This window comes from Pogona vitticeps, chromosome 10 (assembly GCF_051106095.1).
Source record: "Pogona vitticeps strain Pit_001003342236 chromosome 10, PviZW2.1, whole genome shotgun sequence".
Taxonomy (NCBI): Eukaryota; Metazoa; Chordata; class Lepidosauria; order Squamata; family Agamidae; genus Pogona; species Pogona vitticeps.
Genome location: NC_135792.1, coordinates 19,976,894 through 19,994,350, shown reverse-complemented (window position 1 = coordinate 19,994,350; position 17,457 = coordinate 19,976,894).

The following is a 17,457-nucleotide window of genomic DNA, read 5'->3' as shown; positions in this document are numbered from 1 at the left end:
TTTCGGGCTCTTTGGCCGTGTTCTGAAGGTTGTTCTTCCTAATGTTTCGCCAGTCTCTGTGGCCGGCATCTTCAGAGGACAGCAACCAGAGCACAGAGTGCTGTCCTCTGAAGATGCCAGCCACAGAGACTGGCGAAACGTTAGGAAGAACAACTTTCAGAACACGGCCAAAGAGCCTGAAAAACTCACAACAACCATTAGATCCCGACCGTGAAAGCCTTCACGAATATAGTCATCTCATTCATTCCAAAAACTCTCTAACATCTACTTAGGCCTGCTTCTGAAGATGGTTCAAAACTTCAAACAGTGCAAAATGCTATAGCCAGACTGTTCATTGCGTGCCCCTCTCCCTCTGGTAGACCACCTTTACTGGGGACCAAATTGTCTTAGGGACCTCTTGAAAGTGTTGGTCACAACCTTTATGACTTGCTCTAGGTTATCTGAAAGACTTCTTCTTCTACAAACACCCACAAGCATTAAGACCTCCTGATCCAGCCATTTTCATGAGCATATCCTTATGATAGCTTGAGAGAGAGCTTCTTCTTTGGCTATTCCCAGATTATAGAACTCCATTCCTTGAGAGGTGTGGTTGACCCTCCTCTCTTTTCCTTCCACCAGCAACAGAAGTCCTATTTCTTTAAAGAGATTTTTGGGAACTCAACAGGCAGTTAACATGGGAAGATTTGGTGATTTTAAAAAACTCACTAGTTTTTATGGAAAGACAGATCCTGAAGCTGAGGCTCCAGTACTTTGGCCATCACATAAGAGAAGACTCCCTGGAAAAGACCCTGATGTAGGGAAAGTGTGAATGCAAGAGAAGAAGGGGACGACAGAGGACAAGATGGTTGGACAGTGTCATCAAAGTTACCAACATGAATTTGATCCAACTCCGGGAGGCAGTGGAAGACAGGAGGGCCAGGCGTGCTCTGGTCCATGGGGTCATGAAGAGTCAGACACAACTTAACGACTAAAGCAAAAAGCAAAGCAAAGTGTGCTGCTTATATACCACCTCATAGTGCTTCAAGCACTCTCTGGATGGTTTACAAGTTAATTAAGAAGGCTACACATTGCCCCCCCAGCAAGCTGGTTACTCATTTTACCGACTTCAGAAGGATAGAAGGCTGAGTCAACCTTGAGCCGGCTACCTGGGATTGAACCCCAGGTCGTGAGCACAGTTTTGGCTGCAGTATAGTGGTTTAACAACTGCACCACGAGGCTCTTCTAAACAACAAGTTTTTATATGATGTTTTTAAATATTGGTATGTGAGAGATGTAAGTGAAGGGACAATAAGCCCCTGGCATAGAGAGGATGGATATGGCCCTTAGAGGTGTTTTTGAGACCCAAAGTCATCCCAAAGTCCTCCACTGAAAAATCCACTCCTTTTAAAAAGGCTTATTTCTACTCCTGGAGGCCTCCAAGATGACAATTTTTTCCAAGGTTCTCAAGGTAAAGGATACACAGAAGTGGTTTCCCCTTGCCTTCTTCTGGGGGTGCTCTGAGACTGTCAACTTGCCCAAGGGCTCCTCTCCCTGGAGTCACAGTGGGGAATCGAACAGCTTCCTTTAAAACAACAAACCTCACAAATTTACAACAAGAAGCAAAAGACTGAGACGGCAATGCTTCAGGTACATGACTCAAATGCTATTTTCTAGAATGTAAAACCTCAGGAAGTGCTAATTTGGGTTTGTGGCTTGGAACTCCAAGAATTCTTGGAATTAGAGTCCAAAGACACGAAAGAGCACACCCTTGATAGATATTTATCAATAATTGCAAATATCTTCACATTTGAGCTAGAACGAACTTGGGTTAAGCAAAACTGAATGTGAGAAAAAAACAAAATTTACACGCTTGCTTACACTTGACCAAACCACTAGATAGATCAATGATTTAGGTATCTGGCTGCAGAACCAGAGGTTGGGAGTTTGATTCTCCACTGTGTCCTCTGGACAGGGGCTCGGCTTGATGATCCATAGAGCCCCTTCCAACTCCGCAGTTCTAAGATGCCGACGATGGTGATGATCCAGGGCTAAGTCTGAAGCCCTGTGAATTCTGCCCTGTTGTAATCTTAATTTTAGCATTGCAGAGCTGGAAGGGGCCCTACAGATCATAAAGTCCAGTCCCTGTCAAGGAGGGACCATTGGGAATCAAACTCCCAACATCTGGCTATACAGCCAAATATCTAAACCACTGAATGAAGTAGGCCTGCCAAATCTTTCCCCTCTCTCTAAAGCTTGTTTTGCATTGCATTTCAGAATCCAGTCAATTAAATGGCTCTATATGTGAATGAAACATCGTGAATGCAACATCTTGAGCCTGCTGCATGGGATTTGAGTGGGGTATGTCACATTAGCATTTAGATTTGGACCTAAGCTTCCCCCATTTTTCTGTGTCCCTGCATATTTCACCTTTCTTTCTTTCTTTCTTTCTTTCTTTCTTTCTTTCTTTCTTTCTTTCTTTCTTTCTTTCTTTCTTTCTTTCTTTCTTTCTTTCTTTCTTTCTTTCTTTCTTTCTTTCTTTTCAGGACTTCATTTTCTTTTTTGACTGTGCTCACCCACCCGTGTTCCACTTCAAACAAGTGACACATGAGACAGCAATAATGTACTTCACCTACTGGGGCACTGAAGCTACTAACTGAGGGTATTCCTTCTTATTTCAAGAAACATTTTTTAATTGAGGAAATCACTTGGTTCCAGGAGGGAAAAGGAAGAAAGAAAGAGACAAACTTTGTGTGCACAGTGGAGGTCCTGGAGTAGTTGATGGCACTCAATTTCACCCTCAGCTTAGGTCACAGTCCTTTATGTCCCCATTTATTTTTATTTCTCCCCTACCCCACCTCTGCTATTTGGGACACACGAAAACACATGTGAATGCTTTTCAGATATTCCAGTAGAAACTGAACTGGAAAGTCAGAAAATCAGCTTGAACAGAAACCATTTGATATCTGTTAGAAGAAGAATATGGACCAAGTAGAAGCAGATGGCATTCATACACCTCCAGCATAAAGGTAAAGGTTCCCCTTGACAATTTTTGTCCAGTCGTGTCTGACTCTAGGGGGTGGTGCTCATCCCCGATTCCAAGCCATAGAGCCAGCATTTTGTCCGAAGACAATCTTCCGTGGTCACATGGCCAGTGCAACTTAGACACGTAACGCTGTTACCTTCCCACCGAGGTGGTCCCTATTTATCTACTTGCATTTGCATGCTTTCGAACCGCTAGGTTGGCGGGAGCTGGGATAAGAGACGGGCGCTCACTCCGTCGCGTGGATTCGATCTTACAACTGCTTCATCTTCTGATCCTGCAGCACAGGCGTCTGCGGTTTAGCCCACAGCGCCACCACGTCCCTTATACACCTCCAGCATAGAGCTTCAAAATACCGTATTAGAACAGAAAGACTCCAAAATTCATCTAACAAGCTATAGGGACAGATGAGGCCGTGGGCAGAGATATGCAGATTTTTTTTTAAAAAAATTGTAGAATGTTTTAAAAGTCATTTCTGAATGAAGGTAGACTGCAAAACATAGGAACGGGATCCTTGTTTCATTGGAAATGAATAAAACTGTGTTTCTGTCCCAGTCATAAACTCAGCAGAATCTCATTTCCAAAGAAGAAACAATATTTCATGTTCACAGACTCCACCGTTACCCTGTCCCAGCATAATAAAAACGAATTGCAACACAAATACGATAATCAAGGATATGTTGATTATGCTTACTATATATTTATGGAGGAAATAACCATCTTGAAACAGCTCTAAGGTGGTCCAGAGGCTTCAAGTGGAGTGTAATATCATATAATTTAAACCATGCATCTTGTTAAGACTCGTCAAATTAATTTACAGTAAACATTTCTTTAAATTGGTGTAAAATACTGCAAAGGCTCTTCCTTGGGGTAAAATTATGTATTTCATTTCCGCAGAGCTTATTATAACTACTTTGGGGATTGGCTATATAGAATGCTTGAACAAGTGTAGCATGAAATGAAGATTTGATTTCACTGAAGGCATATAGAACAATTAGGAGTCAACATTAATCAGATTTAGTGTTACAAAGAGAAAATGCAGTAAATTTGACCCTGTGATAAAATTCAGCCTACTTCTCTTTGTCTTACATTCTCTGTCTGTCACAGAGTGTTCCATACAACCAAGCAAACAATGCACGTAGCTTCAAATTTTTGCATGGTTAAACCCCTAGGTCCATCTGGGCTGTCAGTGTTCCACCTCCTGCCCCACTATGCTGGCTTATTTGCATACATTATCATGCTGGGCATGATCTAATCACTATGATTAGCTTAGAGAGCCAGTATTCCTGATTCTTTGGCACCTTCCTCTATGGCCAATATCCCTTGAACCCAGTAGAGATGTAATAGTAATTCTCGCATGGTTCATCATGCTATTTCGTCCTTGCCTGGAAGTGACAGCATTTGCTTATTTGTTTGGGAATAAATCTGCCAATATTTGATTACTGATCAATTGAAGAGCATTTAATAAAACACACAGTACTGGAAAAAGTTATCTGTTCCCTTGTTAGCTGTGTGAAATATTGGGTTCATTTCAAGTACATTTAATGAGCACCAAATTACAGACAGCCTGAGATTAAGAGCTGATATTTCTCAGCATTTTGAAGACATAGTTCAGGAAATCATCCTTGCGAATAAGACCAGTACTTTTCTGCCAATGACCAATCACAAAACAAAGCAAGCTATGGAAGATGTGAAAAGCTCCTGCTGTGATAATTTGATCACTTAAGGAAGTCACTATTCTAGTAATGGGTCATTCATAATATATATTGTGATACTGAGTTTGGATTGTTATTGGGCCTTTACGAAAATCCTAATATACCTACTGCTGGGTAGGTGGGGCTCATCAGCCTTGGAAGGCAGCCCATCTAGGAGAAGGAAAACTCCAGTTTCAAACCTCCACTGCCTTGTGGCTATATCCACTGATGGAAAAGACTTCAGGAGTCAACCTCGAGGCAAAATCCGGAGCCAGAGTCCCGGAAGCAGTTTGTGTCATTCTGTCAACTCCTGTAATGTTGCTGGAACCAGTTGTATTGGCTCTTGCCTTTCCATTGGACTATTTCAGTGATGTGGAGAGGGGGGATTTGCTGCTTGGGTAACAGCCTATCCTCCATATTATTTTACCCAGGCTTTGTGCTCTGGAGAGGACACTCCAGCTTCGCATACAGCGTCACACTCTCGAATTGGCCTTCTTAGCCACACTAGACGCTGTTCCAAGTCCTCCATACAGAGCAGGTTACAATAGTCTCTCGAGACTGAAGGATGCCTAACAAATGTAAACTTTTGTGAAAACCAGCTGTTCTCATTTGCAACACTTTGGAGTTTAGCACAAATAAATTTTGGTATAATTTGCATAAAGTATGAGCACCCTAATCAGAAAGACCTTTGGTCTTGTGGTCTTGGTCTCTCAAGGAGGAGAGGCCAAGACCACAAGATGCTTACAGTGCAGTGGTGAGAGAGCCAGATGGAGGAAAAATTTCAAGAGCAACATAGCCCTAGAATCCATAAATCCAAGGGGGGGGGGAAGGCAGATCCTCCTCTTCTAAAGTTGTCTATATCCCAAAATAAGGTTTTTTTCTCATCAGTGGAGGCTGCAGATATATAAGCCTTTTGAATTAAGCCAAAATTGTAATGGTAAGCCTTAATCAGAAAACCCACTGACTTACGCTTCTTATACAACAGATATTTCTTCTCTCTGTTCATTTCATGTTGAATTCCATTCATAATATACTTGAAATAGAAGACTGGAGATGATTAAGTGTTTGCCTAGCTCTTTTCTTGAGTATTTAACCATTTGTCCATGGTTCAAGATTTTAGGAAGAGGTCTTTGCAAAGGTGTGGATTGGGTCCTTGCCTTGGTAGCTTGACAAAAGCAGTTCCCTCTTATCATGTAAACTGCTCTTAAAATCTTGGAGATTATGGGAAAATAGGGATGGTATTGAGAGTTACTCATGTGTGAATATTATGCATCTATGCTGCTGGGTCAGAGCCATCTAATAACAATCATAACAGGGCTTTCCAAATAAGTGAGATACTTATGGAGTGATTTTTTACCCATTCTGATCTCTCCTCCAGTGAGTTTCCATGACCAAGTGGGGATTTCTGAGTCCTACTCTGTCACTTTATCTACTATACTATACTAAATACCATTTAGAACTCAACAACACCACAAGAAACAAAGTGGCCTTCCTGGATAAATCTGTGGTTTGGATTTATTTACCAGTTTTCCAATTAATATATTTGCTGATTTAGTTCTATATATGGGTGAGATTTGTATTTCAGCTTTGCATTTTTAGAGTTCTTAATATTTAATGGGTTTGAAACCATGTATATTTGAACATGTCTATGCTGAATTAGAACTCCAAATTTTTCCTTCCTTCTTTTTCTATAACCTCTCAACTTCAACACCTCTATGATGTGAAGGTGCAACATGGTCATCTCCATGCTGAGAATAGTCATGTTGGCTGGGATATTTGGCAAGTTAGCTTTCAAAACTGACATTGCAAATCTCTTCCTAGATGTACCAGTCTCGCTCTCTGTCAGCACTCTTGTTATGTGTTAATTATGTGCATATGTAATGCCTAAATACAACATACAATGGCTCACAGTGCATGAGCTGCCATCTATAAAATGTGCTGAGGTTTAGCTGATATAAAAACTCTTTCAAAGGTGATAAATGTGGATGCTGGAAAGAACCTAATTCCCATCTAGTAGATGCTCAGGAGCTATTGCTAGAATCCACCACTGCTTCCTGTCCATCCATGGGCTAAAATTCTAATAACTATTCCTCCTCCTCGGTAAAAGGACAATTTATAGGAAGCCTGGAATATGTCAAAAATAGACATGGAGATGAATTTTAAAAATGAATTGCAATACAGTGGTGCCTCGCTTAACAAGCGCACCGTATAACGATGAAATCGCATAGCGATGCGGTTTCCGCGATCGCTAATGCGATCGCTTACCGATGGCCCCAATGGGCGAAACTCACATAGCGAAGTTCGGTAAGCGTTTCGCTTACCAACCTTCACTTTGCGACCCACGGATCAGCTGTTCGGCGGGTCCAAAATGGCCACTGGAACAGCCGAAATGGCCGCGCGCAGCGTTTCCGCGCCCTTGGTAAGTGAGGGGAGGGCGCAAAAATGGCTGCCGGCTATGGGAAGACTTCGCTAAATGGTGAGTTTTCAGCCGATGGCTTTTTACTTTCCGTTTAATGAAGTTTTCATATAGCAAAGGTTAATCCGGAACGGATTAACCTCGCTATGCGAGGCACCACTGTATTTGTGAAATATCCTTGATTCATGGGATATTCAGCCCGTTATATTTGTCTGGTCTGAAGACAGGATGAATATGAAAGGATGGATATTTACCAATTTTTGTCCATCCCTTCATGTAGGCTGTCTGTGGGAAGGGAAACCCTGGTTTCCCTTCCTGCAGCCTGCTTGTCAATGGCCCAGCAATCAGCTAATGGTTGGGACATTGACAAACAGGCTGGTGGTAGGAACAGAAACTGAGGTTGTCAGTGACACACAGGCTTGTCAATGACACCCAGTCAATAACTTTCTGCAGCCAACCTGCTTGTCAATGGCCCGCTGATCAGCTATCCAGCAGGACGTTGTGTTTTAATAGTGAATCAATGAATATTAATTGATTTGTTGCTAAAATTTGGTGCTTCATTGATTCATGCATTCATCAGCTTTGACAAATGATGAATCACGATGAATCATTTTTTTATTATTCATCCCCATCTCTAGTCAAAACCTTTGCAGAACTTAGTTGGAAAAAGCCTTTACAGAACAAAATTAGACGTTTCAGGTTTCATAAAATTGGAAGTTTCAAGTTTCACAAAGTCTGATGACAGGTTGGGAAATTCTGCAATTCATTGACACAAAGATTTTATTGCCTGCGCTTTTTTAAAGCTCACATAGTGAACAATTTAGATTTGAAGCATTTTATGAGTATGAAACTTCTTCATAGCCTCCAAGCCTGTATAGGGTATATATCTGCCAATGTGCAAGGAAACAGCTGTTATGGAGTAGGGAAAATGCACAGCTGGTTGGTAAGCTGATCAAAGAAACTAAGGAACTAATGGAGGTAACAAATCAAAGAACTCATGATAAAACTCCATAAAGGGCTTCCTTGCTGATCTTTTTGGAACCCTATTACATGGCTCTTTCTCATCATAAAGATACAACACTAGCTTAAGGGCTGCAGGTTTCTGGATTTTATTAGTAGAAGGATTTTTTAAACAAAACCCATTCCATACACACATGGACACATAACATGCTTTGTGTCCATTGAGTTATGCTGAAATGTGCACCTTAGAAATTTATAGCCAAATTCTTTTAGAGAAATGTTGTGTGCACCCATTTCAGTGGAAACATGTAGCTCCTACTCTGTGTGATAGGCAAAGGATTTTTGGACTTCTTGTACTGCCAAGCCCATAATTCTTCATTTTGGCAGTTCCTTCTGAAAGGACCACACCTACAGACACCATATGTGGCTTGCCTTGACAAAAGGCCTAGTTCTGCTATGTGAAATAAAAAGGGCACACCTGAAGCCCCCCCCCAAAAGCTCCAGAGTTGAATTATTTATCATATATCTCTTTAGGGTGGTCTGATAGAAGTCAAAATACCCTCGCTGGGCATTTTCAAAAGCCAACTGAAAACTTGGCTATTCAAGCAGGCCTTCCCTTCAGTCAATTAAGTGATGCTTATTTCTTATTTCTTTCCTTTTAACTCGTGCCATAAAATAAAATATAAGTACTTAAGAAGAGAAACACTGAACCATGCGAATAGTAATCTAGCATTCTGCTCTCACAGCGGCTAATGGGAAGCCCGCAAGAAGGGCAGAGGAAATATATGTAACCACCGGGACTAACAAGGACTGGTAACTGTTGATAGTTGCTTGATGAATTCTCCCTAAACCAGAGAGAAACAAAGCTTCGTTCTGTAATAATGTTGGGAAGGCTTTGGAAGACTGCAAAACTTTGAGGCCAGTTTGAAGGCTGCTGATCCTGTGTAACATTCAAGAAACAGAGGAAAGTGAAATAGTTTTGATAAGAATAATGGAGTTTCCAAGATGGATCCTGCACATCCCTCAAATGAAGTAGATGTAATTGACCCAATCGTGACAAGTGAATGAGAATAAATTCCTTTTACAACACTTTTCTCATGCTTAGGATGGCATAGTAAATCATTTCCACCAATTTCTGCTCTTCAATATCATTCTACTGCCTTTTGCCTTACCTACTTCTTCTCCCACCCATCTTTCCACGCTGAAGTGCCTACTTTGAATGACCTTTATGCTATCTGTTTGTCAAGTCCAAGGTACCAAGAAAGGCCACCAGTGTCTGATGAGAAAGAGCTGTAGAAAAAGAAACAATTTCCTTCCACATTTTTCTGCTACCTTCAATGTTTAGTTTAATCTTCCTGGACTGGACAAGCTTCTTTTTCCCCCTCCTTCTTTTTTTCCAATTTATTTTCCAAATTGAGATGTACAGTGCTTGAATAATAAATACGACTGACTGATTTTATGATAGTATATGAATTGTCATAAAGAAGGCTTCCAGTTGAATTAAAGTGACAGGTATGTAACAAATTCCATAAAATAAAGTCACAACATGCCATAATATTTTGCAGCACACTGGAAATGACAAGTGGTACACTAATTACTGTCTGCACTGAAACTCTAAATACCAGTTTCATGTATATACTTCACTAAGCATTTTTGATCTATTGATGTGTCTTTTGCGGGAAGCGCAGCTACACCGTTACGAAGCAACGCTATGATTGATTTATTCATCTTCCATAAGTACCAAATAATATCAGGAACTAATGAGTTGAATTAAAAGAGTCATCGCCTGATGAGAATCAGTTAAACAAATTGGCTGCAATCCAGTGGCTCCAGGTGTGAGAATGGGTGCCCGCACATGGAGGGAGTTTCTCTATGTATAAGAGATATGCAGTCAACACATCCAGTATGATATCACTGCACATGAACATATAAGTTCCTCAAGGATCAAAGAGAAGAAGGTGCCCCAAACCAGTAACAGACAACTTACAAATGCATGCATGGTTCACTTACATTCAAAGACCAATCTCCTGTTTAATACTTATACATGTGGAACTGAAACTGCAGAATCTGCCATGGATATCTGACAAGGTGCTGGTTTGTGTGCCTGGTCATGCACAACCCACAGCTTGTTGTAATATTCCCTTAGCAGGTTCTGCCGTTGGAGATCCACAAACAGGATAGTGACCTAAATTGTCAAAACTGCATATACAAAAAATAAAATACATATGCAACATATGGAATATGCAATACTCATATTAATATGACAGTGTTTGTGTTGACTGTAAACCAAATAGTGTGTTGAATTATACAAACAATTGGTACGTTCTCAACATATGCCTGAAATGAATGAAGGATAGGTATATGTTGAGCTTGTGAGGGAAATTTGTTCCATGATATTTAGCCACAGTTCTAAAAGCCCTACTCTGGATGACTGAATTTATACAATGAGCTTCTGGCAACACCAGGAGGGATTCTGGAATGAGTGGGTCAGGATTCCATCTGCTGCCCTTTTCCTTCCAATTCTGTATACCTTTATCTGATCTACCAGCTGAGGTACAAAATGCAGAATACAGATCGGGCAGAAAAAGTGTGCAGGTAAGTGGTGGGGATGCAAAAAGTGGTGTGTTTTATCATTTCAGTGTATATTTACCTATTTCACACTTTTTGAACACATAACAAAATATATTTACCAAAATACACATACCAAAATATATTTTGCACTTTTACCTATTTTGTACCAAAATACATTTGGGTATGTGTTCTAAAAGACACATATCAAAATATATTTACCCATTTTGCACTTTCTGAACACATCCCAAAAAGTCCATTATCCTTCAAAATTCATATTCCTCTGACTTTTCAATTGTATTCCTTAATATAAAAAGCATGCCAAAAGCAAATATGCCTCACAGAAATGTGTATATCAGGAATAATAATAACACTGAAAATTCATCTTAGGAAAATTGCTTGGGAAAATAAAGTATGCATTAGGCAAAACTGACTATGAAATGCATTTCTGTGACAAAATGAATACAGATTTTGATGTGAGAAAAATTCAGAAGTTAGTAACAGAAGTGAGTAACAGAAAGAAACCAAAACTGATAAAACACTTTCAAGTTACAGACACTGTGCTCTTTGAAAAACAAAGTGTGCTGCTTATATACCGCCCCATAGCACTTCAAGCACTCTCTTGGCGGTTTACAAGTTAATTATGCAGACTACACGTTGCCCCCCCCAACAACCTGGATACTCATTTTACCGACCTCGGAAGAATAGAAGGCTGAGTCAACCTTGAGTCGGCTACCTGGGATTGAACCCCAGGTCGTGAGCACAGTTTTGGCTGCAGTACAGCAGTTTAACCACTGCATGCATGGTCTGTGGAGATAATTTGATGCATAGCCATGAAGAATGGGGGAAAAAGTGAGAATCACTCCAACCTCTTTGACTACAAATCCGCTGGTTCTTTGAATAGTTTTCGGTTGAAACATGAGAACGTCTCACCAGAATGGAGATAGACAACTTGTGATCCAGTAACCAAACAAACTATTGTAAGAGAAACGTGATCCCAAAGCATTTCCCTTATTATCAGTTGGAGGTGCAAATGCTGCTGGAACCCGGTTCTGTGATTTGGTGAAAGGTGAGGAGCAGATTGTGCTTTGTGTCTCGCACAGACTTTGCTCTTTGCTCCCTAAATGAAGCTGCTGCCCCCGCTCTGCAGTGGAAAGTTCTGCATCATCACCAATGCTGAGATTAAGTTTCCTTATGTATATGTGACAAAGGAGGCACCATCTTGGCCTTCACCTCAGAGGACTTAAATGTAGGCTATCCCTGAGGTCAGATGATACCTGAGGGCCTGTCCAGACTGGTTGTTTTGTTTGTGGGGTGGATTGATCTGCAAAGGGTCTGTTGAGGTTGCCGGGGAGAGGTGACAATTTGGTGTTCTTCCATCTCAACAGCAAACACTTCCTTGTAGTCCTATCAGCTGTCAGTGAAGTGCTCTCCCTGATAATCTGCGGAGAATCAAGATGTTTTGTGTGGTTTTTAACATCATTTCTCTCTCCCTCTGGTGGTATGTACCATTTTCTCCCTTCCTGCTTCCCTTATTCTCCACCTACTTTCTCTCTCACTCTTGCTCAGAAACAGCAATCACAGTTGGAAGCTGAGACTGCTATCTCCTGGTTAAACAGACTAAACAACCAGTAGGCCAAAAAGAATGCATGACGTACCACTGGGCCAGAAAGGTGCACAACGTCTCTTAAAGGGGAAGGATGGCTTGATTTAAGTGGAAACACATGCAGACATAGTCCCCCTTTTCCCCCCTCCAATCCAAACTATGTCCTCAGCAGTCCATATATTATATCTATATGCCAATATGGGCACCCTCTTTACTCTGCTAAAAAGGCCCAGACTAACTACCAAACATTAAATGAGACAATGCAGCAAGAAATGGAATTCCCACAGAACTTAAAACACTTTTTCTCCTAGTAAGAACTTGCCTGATGCTACTGGATTGCACATTCTCATTTTTGTCCTGAGATTATAGAATCATAGAACTGTACAGTTGAAGGGACAGTCAAGGTAGTTGACTTCAACCCCATGCAGCAGAAAATCTAGATAAAGCTTCCTAGAGAGATGGTCATCCTGTTGCAATTATAGCAATCTTGCATGCACTAAAACTGGGTATCAGTGGGAGGGGGCTTTGGGGCCTAATGTGATTATTCTTAATCCATAACTTCAATGGATTTTTTTTCTGCCTCTGGCATTTGAGGTAAGCCCCTGACCCCCTTTCAGTTGTTTTTTGCATCCTTGTTTTGTTGATAACTCTCTCTTACTCTGCTGGCCACTTCATGAGCATCAAGCATGCAGGGGCTCCTGCACGATGGAAACTCCATCCCCCCACTTTTTTTTTTTTTTTTTTTTGCTTCTGACTGTAACTACCGATGGTGAATGTAACTAAAGATACATTTTTTCTACTTTAAATGCTTCAAGAGTGATTTTTACCATACAAAGTACTAGTTTTGTGTGCAAACCAAGAAGGTTTGGTGAGATTGGGCTGATCTTTCCATATTTCTCTGTTTTTTCTGCCTTATACTCTGATAATTAAAGGAATAATCAAACTCCTAGAAACTCTTTTTAGCAAACATCTCCAATATATCCAACTTTTATTTTAAAAATTCCAATACAGTAGGACCATCATATCAGCAGGATCAGGACACATGGTTTCACTCATCCACATCCTAAAATAAAATAAAATAAAAATAAAAATACTATGCAAGTTCCATGCATAGTATCTCTACCATATATCTGTCTCTTTGGTGGTCTGAGCAATGGAAGAATCTGAACTTGACCAAGTTCCACCTCACTTTCCACTTCACAGGAACCTGGCCTGAAGTATTCCCAAAATAATCTGCTCCATATTCCAGGACAGAATTGTGTTTGTTTTTTTCTCCATTGTTGATTTCATAAATTTATATCCCATTTTTCTCTACAGTACAGAGGAAGCTGACAATCATAAAGTACAAAAGAACAGTCTTGAAAAAGAATACATCAAAACAAATCTGTGACAGCTTAGCTAAAGCAGGAAAAAACTGCTCTTTCTTTTATTCAAACACTCTGGATGCAAAAGCAAGTGAACCTGCATTTCAATTAATATATATAGCAACCACAGTTTTTACTTATTAGGTTGAAGACTTTCTGTAGGAAGTGTTGTGGTCTACTGCCACCAGTCCTATGATAATAAGAATTCATTGGGGAACTGAAACAAGCATCAATTAACTTTCTCCCCCTCCCACAGGAAATTACTTGAATGAAAAACCTTATGGTACATAAAATTCTGTGTCTGAAATGCAGATATTCACTCAATTTCCTCCTTTAGCCAGAGAACATTTTCATGCCTAACACACATAAATCTGTAGGACAAACCAATTGATTTGTAGTTCAACTAGCCATGTTTGGATGTAGGCAAAAGTCAGTCACTTCAGCCATTTGAAGTGTTATTTCTAAGCAACGAAGGGCTGATTTCTTAATGGCATTATTAAAATGAAACACATCTGCATATTGCATGAACTGCCGTTTACAAATGACTTACTTTTACATCTCATGACATGGATTGGAAATAGATCAATTAGACCACACTGAGGAGTAGTGCATGGGACATAGTAAGTGTGTCTAAAAGGTCAGAGGGGGAAAGGAAAGCAGGTTGTCATCACTTCATCCCCTGTCAAATATTATATCAGAGCTATTAAACAGAGAATAACAGCAATGGAAAGACAGATAGATCTCGGTAGATGCCCCAACTTTAGAGCGATGGACACGGACAAATATCGCTTGCTCCCCATGGCCTATTTATCACAGCTTGAGACATATAAGTTTAGGAAAGCCTTTACTCTGGCTAGATGTGAGGCCTTTCCCTCAGCAGTCCTGGAAGGCAAGTTTAAGAAGATCCCGAGGGAACGGAGCCTCTGCCCTTGTGGATCTGGTGAGATAGAATCCATTGAGCATATGATGCTCAGATGTAACAGGCATAACAGGATTCGAGGAAAATATAGTACACCTCTCTTAAAAGACACGACAAGCCAGTCAGACTCGGACTACTGTAACCAATTGTTAATTGATCAAAATCGGATTACTACAGAACTGGTAGCGAAATTTTGGGCGGCATGCCATAGTAGGCAGAATAGACAGCCAAACTTAGACACCGGTCTTACATTGTCATATTTGTAGTTTTATTATCTTTTGCTTATTTGACTTGGCTTTTTGTAGTATATGTCAGCACTTGAAGCTCTGCATTTAATTTTGTTTTATTTATATGGCTCGATGCTGTAACAATAAAAGTGTGTGTGTGTGTGTATCAGAGCTAGGGATTATCATGTATGGGCATCCGCTAAGCATCCAGGGGGACCAGTGAAGAAAGGCCCATTGCTGAATGCTAAATTAGTCTACTCTCATGTTCTACCTTCCTCTTGTCTCCTGTTCACCTTCCTCCTCTGAGAATATGGAGAAACAACAGGAGGTAGTAACCAGATAATTTAGGGCCTATTCCTAATGCTTCTGTGACTGACTTCACTCTGATCCTGCACAACAGCACAGGGACTGTATCAATTCTGAAAATGAATTTGAACTGAATAGCACGCTCTCACTGTTCTCCAACCTGATGCCTTCATTACATGTCTTTTTTTTTCATACAGAAAGAGGAATGCCCTACCACAGGTATGATTGGTGTCTCCAGGATCCTGGGATTTTCATTTGGGGCTTCCTGGTTCTGTTGCAGTATTAGTTTTGTTTTTCCAGTGCCGTTGTTTTCTTTAAATTAATTGAAAAAAATAAAAACCCCTGTTTGTCAAATTGATAAACCAAAATGAACTGCTGAACCAGCAGTTTCTTCCTTTCTCTTATTGTGGCTCAATAACTTTGAAAAGAAGCGACGTGGTGGCGCTGTTGGTTAAACCACAGAAGCCTCTGTGCTGCAAGGTCAGAAGACCAGCAGTTGTAACATCAAACCCACACAATGGAGGGAGCTCCCGTAGCTTGTCCCAGCTCCTGCCAACCTAGCAATTCAAAAGTGCATAAAAATATGAATAGATAAATAGGTACCACCTTCGTGGGAAGGTCACAGCGTTCCGTGTCTAGTTGCACTGGCCACGTGACCACGGAAGATTGTCTTCGGACAAACGCTAGCTCTATGGGTTGGAAATGGAGATGAGCACTCCGCCACAGAGTCGGACACAACTAGACTAAATGTCAAGGGGAACCTTTACCTTTTACTTTGAAAAGAGTTTGGATGCAACACAATATTCTTGTTAAGGGTTGTCACAGCCAAAGTCAACATAGCCAGGGTGATGTCAAAGATACAGTAGGAGAGGAACAAAAAGAACTTCTAAAACAATTGTGTCCATGTATAAAAGAGTACAGTAACATAACAATGCTTCATGTTTTGCCAAAAGAAGAGGCATTTTCTACCCCACCACACATGAGGTATTTGGCTCTGAATTTAGACATATAGAGTTTGTTACTTTTTTTTTTTTAATTGAGTTCAGGAGAGAAAAAACTACTTTTATTCAGCTCACAAAAACCCAACAAATCAAATTGCTATTCAACACAAACCCCAAGAAAGAATTTCAGTAATAAACTTCACAATTGTGGAGGCTATTGGATTACAATATGTCTTATGTAAGTCAGCCCCCCCCTTTTTTTTTCCAACTTCTGTAATGGTGGTTTTGTGCTCAATCTGAGGAATATATTGCACTGGTTATAAGAACATAGTATCTTATTTGTAAGTGAGCCAGGTTTTTATGGATCTATCAAGTGGAATTGCATCTATCAATATCTATCCTTTGGTGCAGGAAATTGGATTTTCCAGTGTGACCGTTGGTGGGAGTGAGTTCAGCAAATCCATCGCTAAGCAGTAAGAAGTTAAAAGGAAACTGTTTCATAGACCAGCATTATATGCTCATGATAGTGAGCCTATATTACATTTGATGTCAGCATCTCTAGATAACATGGGAAAAGATTGCTTAATAACTTTTGAACCTTGTGAGGCAATGAGGAATGGAAAAACATGCTACAAGCCTTATCACAGATTCAAAGAACAGAAGAAGTGCTGGAATCAACTCTGAAGATCATCTGTATGGCCTGCTTTGCTATGGCACAGGACTTTTGCTCTATAAATTTGCTTATGGGTAGGTGTTTGTTTACATGTGTAATAGGATCCATGCCAAATACTATGGAAGCAAGGGAGCAAGGAAGGAAAGAAATTTCGAAACGTAAATATGGAAAGTAAGACTAGGTGAGAATTTTATCTTGTTTTAATTTGCCTTTAGAGTAATTTACAAACATTCATACATGTCTTTCTATACTGTATGAGATTGAAAGAACTTGATATATGTTATTCCTTGTGTTGTTGCTGCTGCTGTTTACTATGATTTTATTAGCAACAATTTTATTATTATTATTAAGGTGAAAATTTCTATGACCTAAAAACCCTCAGAAATATGCAAGCATTTATGACCTGAAAATCGTTTAAATATGACAAATTAAACAAAAAATATTACTTTAATATAAAGAAATATGTGCTTAAACATGCATACATAAATTAAAAGGTTTATTCCTCACTTCCAGTGCAGAAGTGCTAGTATTAAATGAATCAAATACATTTTGAGAGTAAAATGGTCATACCTGGATTAGTTTTCATCAACAGTAGAATTGCATTGAGTGATTAGGTTGATCTTGAGGTTATCAAACTCAAAATTCCTTTTGTTCTCCATCAGTTTGTTTTTGTATATAGAGAAACTCTGTTTGATTTCATAATAAATTACAGGAAACAATTTGAAAAAAAAGAGAGCGCATTTGGAGAAAATTGTGGCTCTAAG